This window comes from Panthera leo, chromosome E1 (genome assembly GCF_018350215.1).
Source record: "Panthera leo isolate Ple1 chromosome E1, P.leo_Ple1_pat1.1, whole genome shotgun sequence".
Lineage (NCBI taxonomy): Eukaryota > Metazoa > Chordata > Mammalia > Carnivora > Felidae > Panthera > Panthera leo.
The window spans coordinates 3,325,470-3,337,210 of NC_056692.1; positions in this window are offsets into that span (position 1 = coordinate 3,325,470).

The following is an 11,741-nucleotide window of genomic DNA, read 5'->3' on the forward strand; positions in this document are numbered from 1 at the left end:
CCCAGGGTCTAGGAGCGTTTCAAGAGCTTGAACAATGCTCCAAGTTTCAAGCGCTTGAACAATGCTTGAAGCCAGGAAATGATTATTGGCTCTAAAGTACAAAAAGGAAGCCACGAAATAAAGAAAAAAATGTTTAATTAAAAGCATACAAATGTAATATTCCAACTTCATGGGTTTTTGACTTCAGCATCCATAAGCATTTCACACATTTGAAAGTAATCTGTGCCTCTGATTTTCTCACTTCTCAAGAATGTCCAATTATGCACAGATTTTTGGAGAAAAATCAAAGCAAATTGCGAACTAAATCGGTTACTCGTTGACAATTGCCGAAGGGAAATTGTAAAGATCTTCTCACTTCCCCCCTCCTCCAAATTGTGTTTAGTGTTGACGGGAGTGCGTTTTAATTTGTTTGCTATGGCGGGGTTTAGGCCTTAATTGTTTTGTTCCTTGTAGGGTTGGGTTTCTAAAGAAGGGGGGGGAGGTTTCGCTTCACAGACTTGTGCAAGGCAGCGGCCTCGCGGAACCCAGGAGAGATTCTGTTACTCTCTTTTGGCAGTTTCTGAGGCTGAGCGTGACGGGCACCAACAGTGGAGGTTTCAAGTGAGTCTTGCAGAGAGCTTCTGCCTCTCACTGGCTAGTCACCAGCCAACCCTGATCTTGGAGCCCAGCCCCAAACCTCAGCCTGCTCCATGGCTTGTCCTTGAAATAGTAAATGACTCCCTGCTGTGTTCTGATGCCCAATTTCCCAACGCTTGTGTTTCTGAGAACAGAATCCCCACTGGTCCAAACCAACAGCCCTGCTTGGCAGTAACTGAAATCGGCCCTTCCCTTCTGACCTTGATGTTCTAGGACTGTGGCCCTCTCCCTGCAGCGGGATGCCGGCCGATGCTCTTGGTCCGTCTGTGGGAGCTTCCCCAGTGACCTTGTCACCTAGGAGACACCTACCTGAGTAGGAAGAAGGTTCTCGTGCTGGGATCCAAGTTATGCCAATCATTTTATTATCCTCCTTGCTGGGACCTGTTCATCAAGGACACTTAGCTTTACTTCAAACAAGAATTTCAGTCGTCTTCATGGGGCGCCTGGGTGGCTCAGTCGGTTAAGCGTCCGACTTCGGCTCAGGTCATGATCTCACGGTCTGTGAGTTCGAGCCCCGCGTCGGGCTCTGTGCTGACAGCTCAGAGCCTGGAGCCTGTTTCAGATTCTGTGTCTCCCTCTCTCTGACCCTCCCCCGTTCATGCTCTGTCTCTCTCTGTCTCAAAAATAAATAAATGTTAAAAAAAAATTAAAAAAAAAAAAAGAATTTCAGTCGTCTTCAAACGTCAAACTTGGTTTTCGAGAGGTAAAATAATTGCCTTTGAATACATACATATGTAATAAGAGCGTAAAGAACTATGGGGAATGGTAGTCAACAAATTCAGTTACTACCTCTTGGTGCTGATGAGGGAGGGTTACTAGAAGTTAGTGGAGAATAACATTTTAGATTGCGCACTGGGGACACAGTGTTCGTTGTATTATTCCGGGTACTTTTGTTGTGTCGGAAATATTTAATAATAATTTTTACAAATTTTTAATGTTTATTTTTGAGTGAGAGAGAGAGAGAGAGAGCACCAGCTGGGGAGGAGCAGAGAAAGAGGGAGACACAGAGTCAGAAGCAGGCTCCAGGCTCTGAGCTGCCAGCACAGAGCCCGACACGGGGCTCAGACTCATCGTGACCTGAGCCGGAGTCAGACGCTTAACCGACTGAGCCACCTGGGCGCCCCTTTAATAATAAATTGGAAAGGAAATGCTTTTTCTTCTGCTCCCATGGTGGTTAATGGTGTTTGTTATTCTCAACACTTGGTTCTCCTCTTAACCTCCTTTCTGATCACTGATTTCCCCTTTCTCTTGTGAACCTCTGCCAGCGTCCTCCCTCTTCCCCTTGTTCCTTGAAACGTGATTGACGTTCCAGCCTCCAAACTTGACATCCTCTCTTGCTAATAATGCTCTCGTTGGGTGTTCCCCCATTACGCCTCTTTATCTCCTTGGAAACTGTGTAGTCTTAAAATACCGATGTCTCTTACCTGCCGCCTCTTCATTTACTGCACAGAATCACAGAATGTTAGGCTAGAACCACTTGAGATCATCTGTTCCAAACTTCTCATCATGTAGAAGAAAAAAAGAAAAAAAGGACACTTGGAGATTTCCGTTCACTTTCAGCAACAGTAAAGCCAGGATTCCAAATGAGGCTGACTTCACGTTTCCCGTAAGATTGCAAACCAGGAGAAGGTCTTTTCTCCTGGTCCTGGAAATGCTGTTGAGGTGGGAGGGAGGCTGAAGCTTCCCTAAACTGAACACGAAAACTAAGAGGAAAATATTTATAACTGCACCAAAAAGAATAAAATACCTAGGAATAAACTTAGCCAAGGAGGTAAAAGACTTGTATTCAGAAAACTTAAAACATTGCTGAAAGAAGTTGAAGATAACATAAACAAATGGAAGAATTAGGTTAGAAGAATTAATATTGTTAAGATGTCCACATGACCCGAAGTAAGCTACAGATTCAGCGCAATCCCTCTCAAAATGCCAACAACATTTTTCACAGAACTAGAACACATAAGACTAAAATTTGTATAAAACTACAGAAGACCCCAAATAGCCAAACCAATCTTGAGAAAGAAAAACAAAGCTGGGGGTATCACAATCTTAGATTTTAAGATCTACTATAAGGCTGTAGTAATCAAAAAGTATGGTCCTGGCACAAAAGTAGACACATTGATCAATAGAACAGAATAGAGAGCCCACAAATAAAACCACACATATATAGCCAATTAATCTATGACAAAGGAGGGAAGAATATACAAGGGGGAAAAGATAGTCTTTTCAGTAAATGGTGCTGGAAAAACTGGGCAGCTGCATGCAAAAGTATGAAACCGGACCACTTTCTTGCAATAAGAAAGTGGTCTCTGACATTGGCCATAGCAACATTTTTTAGAGATATGTCTCCCAGAGCAAGGGAAACAAAATAAAAAAGGAACTATTGTGACAATATCAAAAATAAAAAGATTTTTCACAGCAAAGGAAACCATTAGTAAAACAAAAAAGGCAACCTACTGAATGGGAGATGATATTTGCAAATGATATACCAATACCCCAATAAGGATATACATACCCCAATAAGGGGTTAATATTCCAAATATATAAAGAACTTATACAACTCAACCCCCCCAAAAAAACCCCAATATGATTAAAAAATGGGTAGAGGACCCATAAAGACTTTTTTTTTCCCAAAGAAGACATACAAATGGCCAACAGATACATGAAAAGATGTCCAACATCATTGATCACCAGCAAAATGAAAATCAAAACCACAATGAGATATTACCTTGCAGGTACCAGAATGGCTAAAATAAAAAAGACAAATTATAAGCATTGGCGAGGATGTGGAGAATAAAGCAACACTCATGCACTGTTGGTGGGAATGTAAATTAGTGCAGCCACCGTGGAAAACAGTATGAAGCTTCCTCAAAAAATTAAAAAGAGAACTACCATATGATCTGACCATTCCATTACTGGGTATTTGCCTAAGGAAAATGAAAACACTAGGGGCACTTGGGTGGCTCAGTCGGTTAAGTATCTGACTTCAGCTCAGGTCACGATCTCATGGTTCATGAGTTCAAGCCCCACATGGGATCTAGGCTGACAGCTCAGAGCCTGAAGCCTGCTTCAGATTCTGTGTCTTCCTCTCTCTCTGCCCCTCCCCTGCTTGTGCTCTCTCTCTCAAAGATAAGTAATAAACATTAAAAAATTAAAGAAAAAAAAAAGGAAAACACTAATACAGTAACACTAATTTGAGGGGCACCTGGCTGGCTCAGTTGGAAGAGCCTGCAAGTCGATCTTGGGGTCATGAGTTTGAGCCCCATGTTTGGTGCAGAGACTACTTAAATAAATGAATATTAAAAAAAAAAAAATATATATATATATATATAAACAACCCCCCCAAACCCCACTAATTCAAGAAGATATATGCACCCCCTATGATTATTACAGCATTATTTATAATTATTTATAAGAACCAAGATATGGAAGCAACCTAAGTGTTCATTGGTAGATGAATGGATAAAGAAGGTGTAAGATTATGTATATGTGTGTGTGTGTGTGTGTGTGTGTGTATAATGAGATCATGCCATTTGTGACAATGTGGATGGATCTAGAGGGTATTAGGCTAAGTGAAATAGGTCAGACAGAAAAAGACAAATACCTTAGGATTTCAATCTTATGTAGAATCCAAAAAAAAAAAAAAAAAAAAAACCAACACAACAAATGAATAAGCAAACAAACAAAAAAAAAACCAGAATCAGACCTATAAGTACAGAGAGCAAACTGACAGTTGCCAGAGGGGAGGTTGAGGAGATGGGCAAATTGGGTGAGTGGGAGATACAGGCTTCCAATGATGGAAGAATGAAGTCACAAAGGTAAGAGGTACAATGTAGGCATATAGTCGGTGGTATTGTCATAGCGTTGTATGGTGGCAGATGGTAGCTACACTTGTGAGCACAATATAACACATAAACTTGTCAAATCACTGTATTGTACACCTGAAACTCAAGTCACAGTGTGTGTCAACGCTATTCAAATTTAAAAAAAAGTAAATAAAAAATAAAGAGATTAGGGTAAAATAAAGTCATTAAGGTGGGTCCTAGTTGAGGATGATGGTGTTCTTGTAAGAGAGGAGATCAGGACCCAGGTGTGCATAGAGGGGAGACCAAGGGAAGATTCAGGGAGAAGAAGTCTACCTGCAAACCACGAAGAGATGCTTCAGAAGAAACCAACTCTGCCAACACCTTAAACTCAGACGTTATTGCAAATTTCTGTTGTTTAAGCCAAACAGCAACAAAGCAAAAATCTGAGAGGAAAACCCTAGGGAGGCACAAAGTGATCGGGTGTCTCTATCTCTATCTATCTCTCTCTGTCTCTGTCTCTCTCGGCAGTCTAGAGCAGAAGAGGCCTGATACGTAGAATAGGGGTCATAGCCTTTCATTTCTCCTCCTCACATTGCGGTGGGGACATTGCTGCATAGAGAGAACTAGCCTCTTTGTGATGTTGAGTCTACCCACCAAAAAACACGGTATGCTTTTTCATTTGTTCCAGTCTTTTTTTTCCTTTTGTCCCTTCAACAGAGTTTTAAAGTTTTCTTTATATGGGTCTTGTATTTGTAAATGTATTCTCCTATATTCTATTATTTTGTTGTTGAAAGAGAAAATTCTAAAAGCTTCCCAAGAAAAAACAGATCACCTACAAGAAACAATACACGTGTTGACATCAGACTTCTTAACATCAAACTGGATGCAAGATAACAATGGAGTGGTATTTTCAAAGGACTTAAGAACTTTTTCAGGGGTGCCAGGTGGCTCAGTTGGTTGAGGGTCTGACTCCTGATTTTGACTCAGATCATGATCTCATGGTTCATGAGTTCAAGCCCCACATTGGGCTCTGCACTGGCGGTGTGGAGCCTGCTTGGAATTCTCTCTCTCCTTCTCTCTCTGCCCCTCCCCTATTCCTGCTCTCTCTCTCTCTCTCCCAAAATAAACTTTGAAAAAAATACTTTTCAAATCCTAGAATTATTTTATGCATTTTAGCTGTTATTAAACGTGGCCATGAACTAAGATATTGTCAGGCACATATATCTTCAAGGGGTTTACCACTTCAAGACCTTCTTTGCTTTTTTTTTTTTTTAAGTTTATTTGTTTATTTTAGTAATCTCCACACCCAATGTGGGGCTTGAACTCACAACTGTGAGATCAAGAGTCACATGCTCCTCTAACTGAGCCAGTCAGGGGCCCCAAGACTTTCTTCGAAACCATTTAACAAATTATTTTCTTAGTGGCTGCCCTGGGGATTATAATTAGCACTTTAATTGAAAACAATCCAATTTGTATTGATAATAATTTAATTTCAATAGTCGACAAAGCTTTTGCTCCAGTATACCTCTAATCCCTAACTCTTTCTTTATGCTATTATTGTCATGAAAATTACATCCGTATACATCATAAGCCAATCAATAAAGTTTTATAATTATTGCTTTATGCAGTTGTTTTTAAATGAGATGGAAGAGGGGTGCCCGGGTGGCTCAGTCGTTTAAGCGTCCGACTTCGGCTCAGGTCATGATCTCACGGTCTGTGAGTCCGTGAGTTCGAGCCCCGCGTCAGGCTCTGGGCTGATGGCTCAGAGCCTGGAGCCTGCTTCCGATTCTGTGTCTCCCTCTCTCTCTGCCCCTCCCCCATTCATGCTCTGTCTCTCTCTGTCTCAAAAATAAATAAATGTTAAAAAAAATAAATGAGATGGAAGAAAAGAGTTATAACAAAAATACATTGGTATTATCTTCTATCATTATGTATATAATTACATTTACTAGTGCTTTTTGTTTCTTCACATGTATTCAAGTTACTGTCTAATGCCCCTTCATTTCAGCCTTAAGGACTCACTTCAGTATATCTGAGCAGATCTTCTAGTGATGAGTTCTCTATATTTGTTTGTCTGGAAATATCTTAAGGAGAGTTTTGCTAGGTATAGAATTCTTGACTGATGGTCTTTTCTTTTAACACTTCAAAGATATCATTCCACGGCCTTCTGCCTCCATGATTTCTGATAAGAAGTCAGCTGTTAATCTTTTTGAGGTTTTCTTGTACATGAGAAACAGTTTCTCTTTTGCTGCTTTCAAGATTCTTTTTCTCAGTCTTCGACTTTCATCAGTTGGACTGTGATGTGTCTAGGTGTGGATCTATTTGAATTATTTCACTTGGAGTTTGTTAAGCTTCCTGGATGTGTACAATTAATTGTTTTCATCAGATTTGGGATGTTTTTAGTCATTATTTTTTCAACCATTCTTTATTTCCTTTATGCTTCTCTTTTTCTGGGACTCATATTAGGTGCATGTTGCTGTACTTGATAGTATCTTACAGGTGTCTCTGAGGCTCTGTTCATTTTTCTTTTTTCACTCTTTTCCTTAGACTGGACAATCTCTATTAACTTATCTTCAAGTTTGCGGATTCTTTCTTCAGACAGCCCAAATTTGCTATTAAGTCCCTTTAGCGAATTTTTCATTTCAATAATTGCGCTTTTCAACTCCAGAATTTCTCTTTAATTTTTTTTTTTTGTAATTGTGTTGTTGCTGTTAATATTCTCTGTTGGTAAGACACCATTGTCATACTTTCCTTTGATTCTTAAGGCATGGTATCCTTTGGTTTTTTTAAACATATTTATAATAGCTGATTTAAAGTGTTTGTCTACTAAATGAAACATCTGTGCCTCCTTGGTGATATTTTCAGTTGGCTATTTATTTTCCTGTTCCTTTGCATAGCTTGTAAATTTTTGCCTACAATTAGACATTTAGAATAATATATGGTAACAACTTGAAATCAGATTCCCTCTCCCAAGGTTTGTTGTTGTTGCTGGGCTTGTTATTGTTTTTCTTGTGGCTGCCTTTTTGTTTAGTGAATTTCCTGAATGAATTCTGTTGATTCTATATTCCTTGCAGCGTGCAGGCCTTTATTTATTTATTTTCTTAAAGTTCTTATTTTTAAGTCTGGTTTTTGGGGGTTCACTCTTGGTTCAATATCATTTAGTGGTGAGCCAATGATCCGTCTGAAGATTTCCCTGAATGCCTTGTCTATATGTATCCTGCCCTTTGACAAGGAGAGCTGTGTCCGAAGGAACACATCAAACTTCAGGCAGTTTACAAAACAGCTTTAGCTCTCATATCTTGGGTGCACAGGGCCTGAAAGTCCATCAGAGGTGAGTGACTGGGACCTTCTTCTTTCTGAGGTCTTTCCCAAGCATGCACTCTGTGCAGCCTTCTAGACCCCCAAGAACATGTTGGAGCTTTTCAAAGTTCTCAGTGGTTTTCTAGTTGTCCAGAACTTACTTTTAAACTGTTGTTGGTGTTGGCCAGACTCTTGATTCCTCTAACCAAAATCACAACCTTTGGCAGCTGATGTATTGCCAGAAGATTGCTCTTGTTTTTGGTAGTGCCCTAGGGATAGTTTTTATTTCCCCCCTGAGCTGAGCTGGGGGTCAAATCAAAGAACCACAGCACCTTGGCAATGAAAGTTTCCCAGGTAGCTGCTAAAGTGGACTAAATGTTGACTGTGCTCTAGGGATAGGGCTTTTAACAGAACTCCAAAAGAGTCAGTCTTCTCCGTTAGCTTTGAGACTGTTGACTTTTCATGGCTACTGAGCCACCAAGCTGGGGAGGGGGAAAGGATAAGAATAACCCCAAGTTGAAGTGTGACAGGCACCACTGCCTTACCGAAGTTCAGTAATTTCTCTTGGATAGATGATTCCCAGTTCATTTGGTGGCTTTGGTACCTTTCCAGAATGCTGAGATGGTTGATTTTAGTTGTTTTGTTAGTATTTTTGTTGTTTTTATGGGAGAGTGGTTTGCCAAGGTCCTCACTTTACCATTCCAGAAGTCAATCTCCCTTGAAAGCATTTTCGTTTATTTATTTTTATTATCTTTATTTTTATTTTTTATTTTTAGAGAAAGAGTGTGAGCAGGGGAGAGGAACAGAGGGGAGGAGATAGAGATAGGGAGAGGGAGAGGGAGGGAGGGAGGGAGGAAGGGAGGGAGGGAGAGAGAGAGAGAGAGAGAGAATGAATCCCAAGTACGCTCCATGCTTGGCGTGGAGCCTGATGCAAGGCTCAATCCTACAACCCTGGGACCATGACCTGAGCTGAAATCAAGAGTAGGATGCTCAATTGCCTGAGCCATCCAGGCACCCCTTGAAAGTATTTTTAAAAGAGAAATATTTCTGCAAGATGAGGAATGAACGCAGGACAAAGCAATGAGGTATACAAAGTAAAGGAGGGAACATAACTTAGAAAAGTATAATGTTACTTAAATTGGCAATGTGTCCCTCCTGAAAAAAATGTGTATATTACAGACAACTTAGAAGTAATGCCCTAGATCAGAACCATGGCTGGGAAAAGGGATCTGGGATCTGGTGGGAGTTAGGAAAGACTGGAGGGTGATGGAACCTGTCCTGTTTAAGGAAACATCTAGAGCTGTCAAGGTTAAGAAACCGACAGGGGAAAGGATAAATAAACCGACAGGGGAAAGTAAGGGTCAAGGGTTAACTAGAGGAAAAAATATATATAACATAGTATTTTCTACAGAATAATTTTATCTTGTCAATAGGAAACAAAAAAATCCAAACTTTCCAAACTTTCCTATTGAAGAAAGGAAATTTTGAACTATTGCGAATATGAAAAGGAGTAGAAAGGAAGTACAATAAATAGAAAACACAAAGCGAGACAGCAGAAATATGCCCTAAAATAAAGTTAATAGATACAATTGAGGATGAGTCAAACTCACAGATCAGAACACAGAGAATTTCTGAGTAGATATAAGAACAAGATGCAATAATATATTGTTAGCAAGGATCATGTAAACAAAACTGGAAAACCAAGGTTAAAAAATCCTGGCACATTAAGAAAAGAACTTAACTCCAACCAGGGTAGCAATTTTAACATCAGAAGGAAAAAAAGAATTTAGGGTGAAAATAAGGGACACATGGGGACTCCAGGGTGGCTCAGTTGGTTGAGTGTCTGCTTCGACTCAGGTCATGATCTCGCGGTTTGTGAGTTCGAGCCCTCACTGTGCGGAAGATATTGTCAGTATGGAGCCTGCTTTGGATCCTATGTCCCCCTCCTCTCTCTGGCCCTCTCCCACTTGTGCTTTCTCTCTCTCTCTCGAAAATTAAAAAAAAAACATTTTAAAAAGAGGGGCACTGGGTGGCTCAGTTGGTTAACTATCCAACTTCAGGTCATGATCTCACAGTTCGTGACTTTGAGCCCTGCATTGGGCTCTGCGCTGACAGCTCAGAGCCTGGAGCCTGCTTCACATTCTGTGTCTCCCTCTCTCTCTGCCCCTCCCCTGAGTGCACTCTGTCTGTCTTTCAAAAATAAATATTTAAAAAATATTTTTAAAAAGAAGGGACAAATGGAGAGGTTATATACTAGTAAGGAATAATAAATCCAAATAAAATAACAAACAGAAGCATATATACCTCCATCAATGTAGCCTTAAAATATATAAAGCAATAAATAGCTAACATGGGGAAATGGATACATCAATAATTATATTTGGAGGTCTTAGCACACCTTTCAGAATATGATACAGCAAGCAGACCCAAAATAAGCATGATAGAACATTTGACAATTAATAATCTTGAGCTAAAACACACACACACACACACACACACACCCCTCTCTTTATACCTAACAAACAAAAAAAAATCTGCATATATTACAAAGTATGACCTTGGTTTCATTTTCCAACCCTAACGGAATAAATTTACAATTTAGTAAAAATAGAACATTTACAAATCCCATATTCCTAGGAAAAAATGAAAACTGCCTTTAGGCTGAAGGGGAAATGACAAGGGAAATCGTGAAATACTTAGAACTAAATTACGATGTCAAAGTTTGTGCTGAGTTGCAATGTCAACATTTGTGCTAAAGCAATACCTAAGGGAAATTAAAATTTTTGACATTTATCGGAAAACAAGAAATACGGAGAACAAAAGAGGTGAGTGTGTAACTCAAGGCGGCAAAAGGCAGCAGAGCAAACCTACAGAGATAAGAAGAAAGGAAGCAACAAAGCTAATGGCAGTAATGAAAGGAGAGAACATAAACAATGGAGAAAATTAGCAAAACCTAAAGCAGGTCCTTTGAAAAGTCTAAACAAATTTCTGATAAGAGTAGCTAAGCAAAAAGCACTGTGCTCAGCTAAGTACGGCTTGTTCATGCTCGTCAACTTATGGTTGCCAGACAGTTGTTTCTACTCTAAGGAAAGAAGAGGAGGAGGTGGAGCCTACAGAAGAGGAGGAGCCTAAAGAGGAGGTGGAGCCCATAAAGGAGGTGGAGCCTATAGGGAGTGGAGCCCCTGGAGGAGGTGGAGCCTATAGAGGGGTGGAGCCTATAGAGGGGGTGGAGCCTATTGAGGAGGTAGAACCTACAGAAGAGGAGGAGCCCCTAGAGGAGGTGGAGCCTATTGAGGAGGCGGAGCCTATTGAGGAGGTGGAGCCTACAGAGGAGGCGGATCCTATGCCCAGGAAAGCAAAGACTTGCCCAGACATCCCGTGCAGATTTCCACCTGCAAGGGGAATCTGGGAAGGTAAGCGTTTCACTTGAACACAGCTGCTGCCAGGAACACGGTTTGGGTGGAGGAGAGAGAGGAATGGGCGGTGAGTAGGCAAACTGCAGTCACTTGAAAACTTTGGTAAAATGATACAGGAAAACATAAAACGGCATATGAGCTAATAGAGAACCGTATCAACGCTCGTTTATAGGAAAACTTGTTCTCCTGACTGCTGGCTACAGTTCTACCATTTGTTGCCCAGACAAGTCTTATCTTATACAAGTTGTTCCATAAAATGGAAAATATAAAAGGTGAGGCTGGGATGACCATAAGGACAAAACTGGCCAAGAAAAGTGAAAGAGAAGAAAAGCAAAGGGAACATTAATGCAAAAGTCTTAAAATATTGGTCAGCCAAATCCAAGACTGTATTTAAAAAAAAAAAAAACATAATTTCTCAGGATCAAATAGGGCTCATCTAAGAGTTCATGGGTTAGTTAAGAGTGTCTGGCTCTTGGTTTGGGCTCAGGTCATGATCTCATGGTTTGTGAGTTCAAGCCCCGCATCGGGCCCTGTGCTGACAGCATGAGGTCTGTTTGGGATTCTCTCTCCCTTCCTCTCTCTGCAC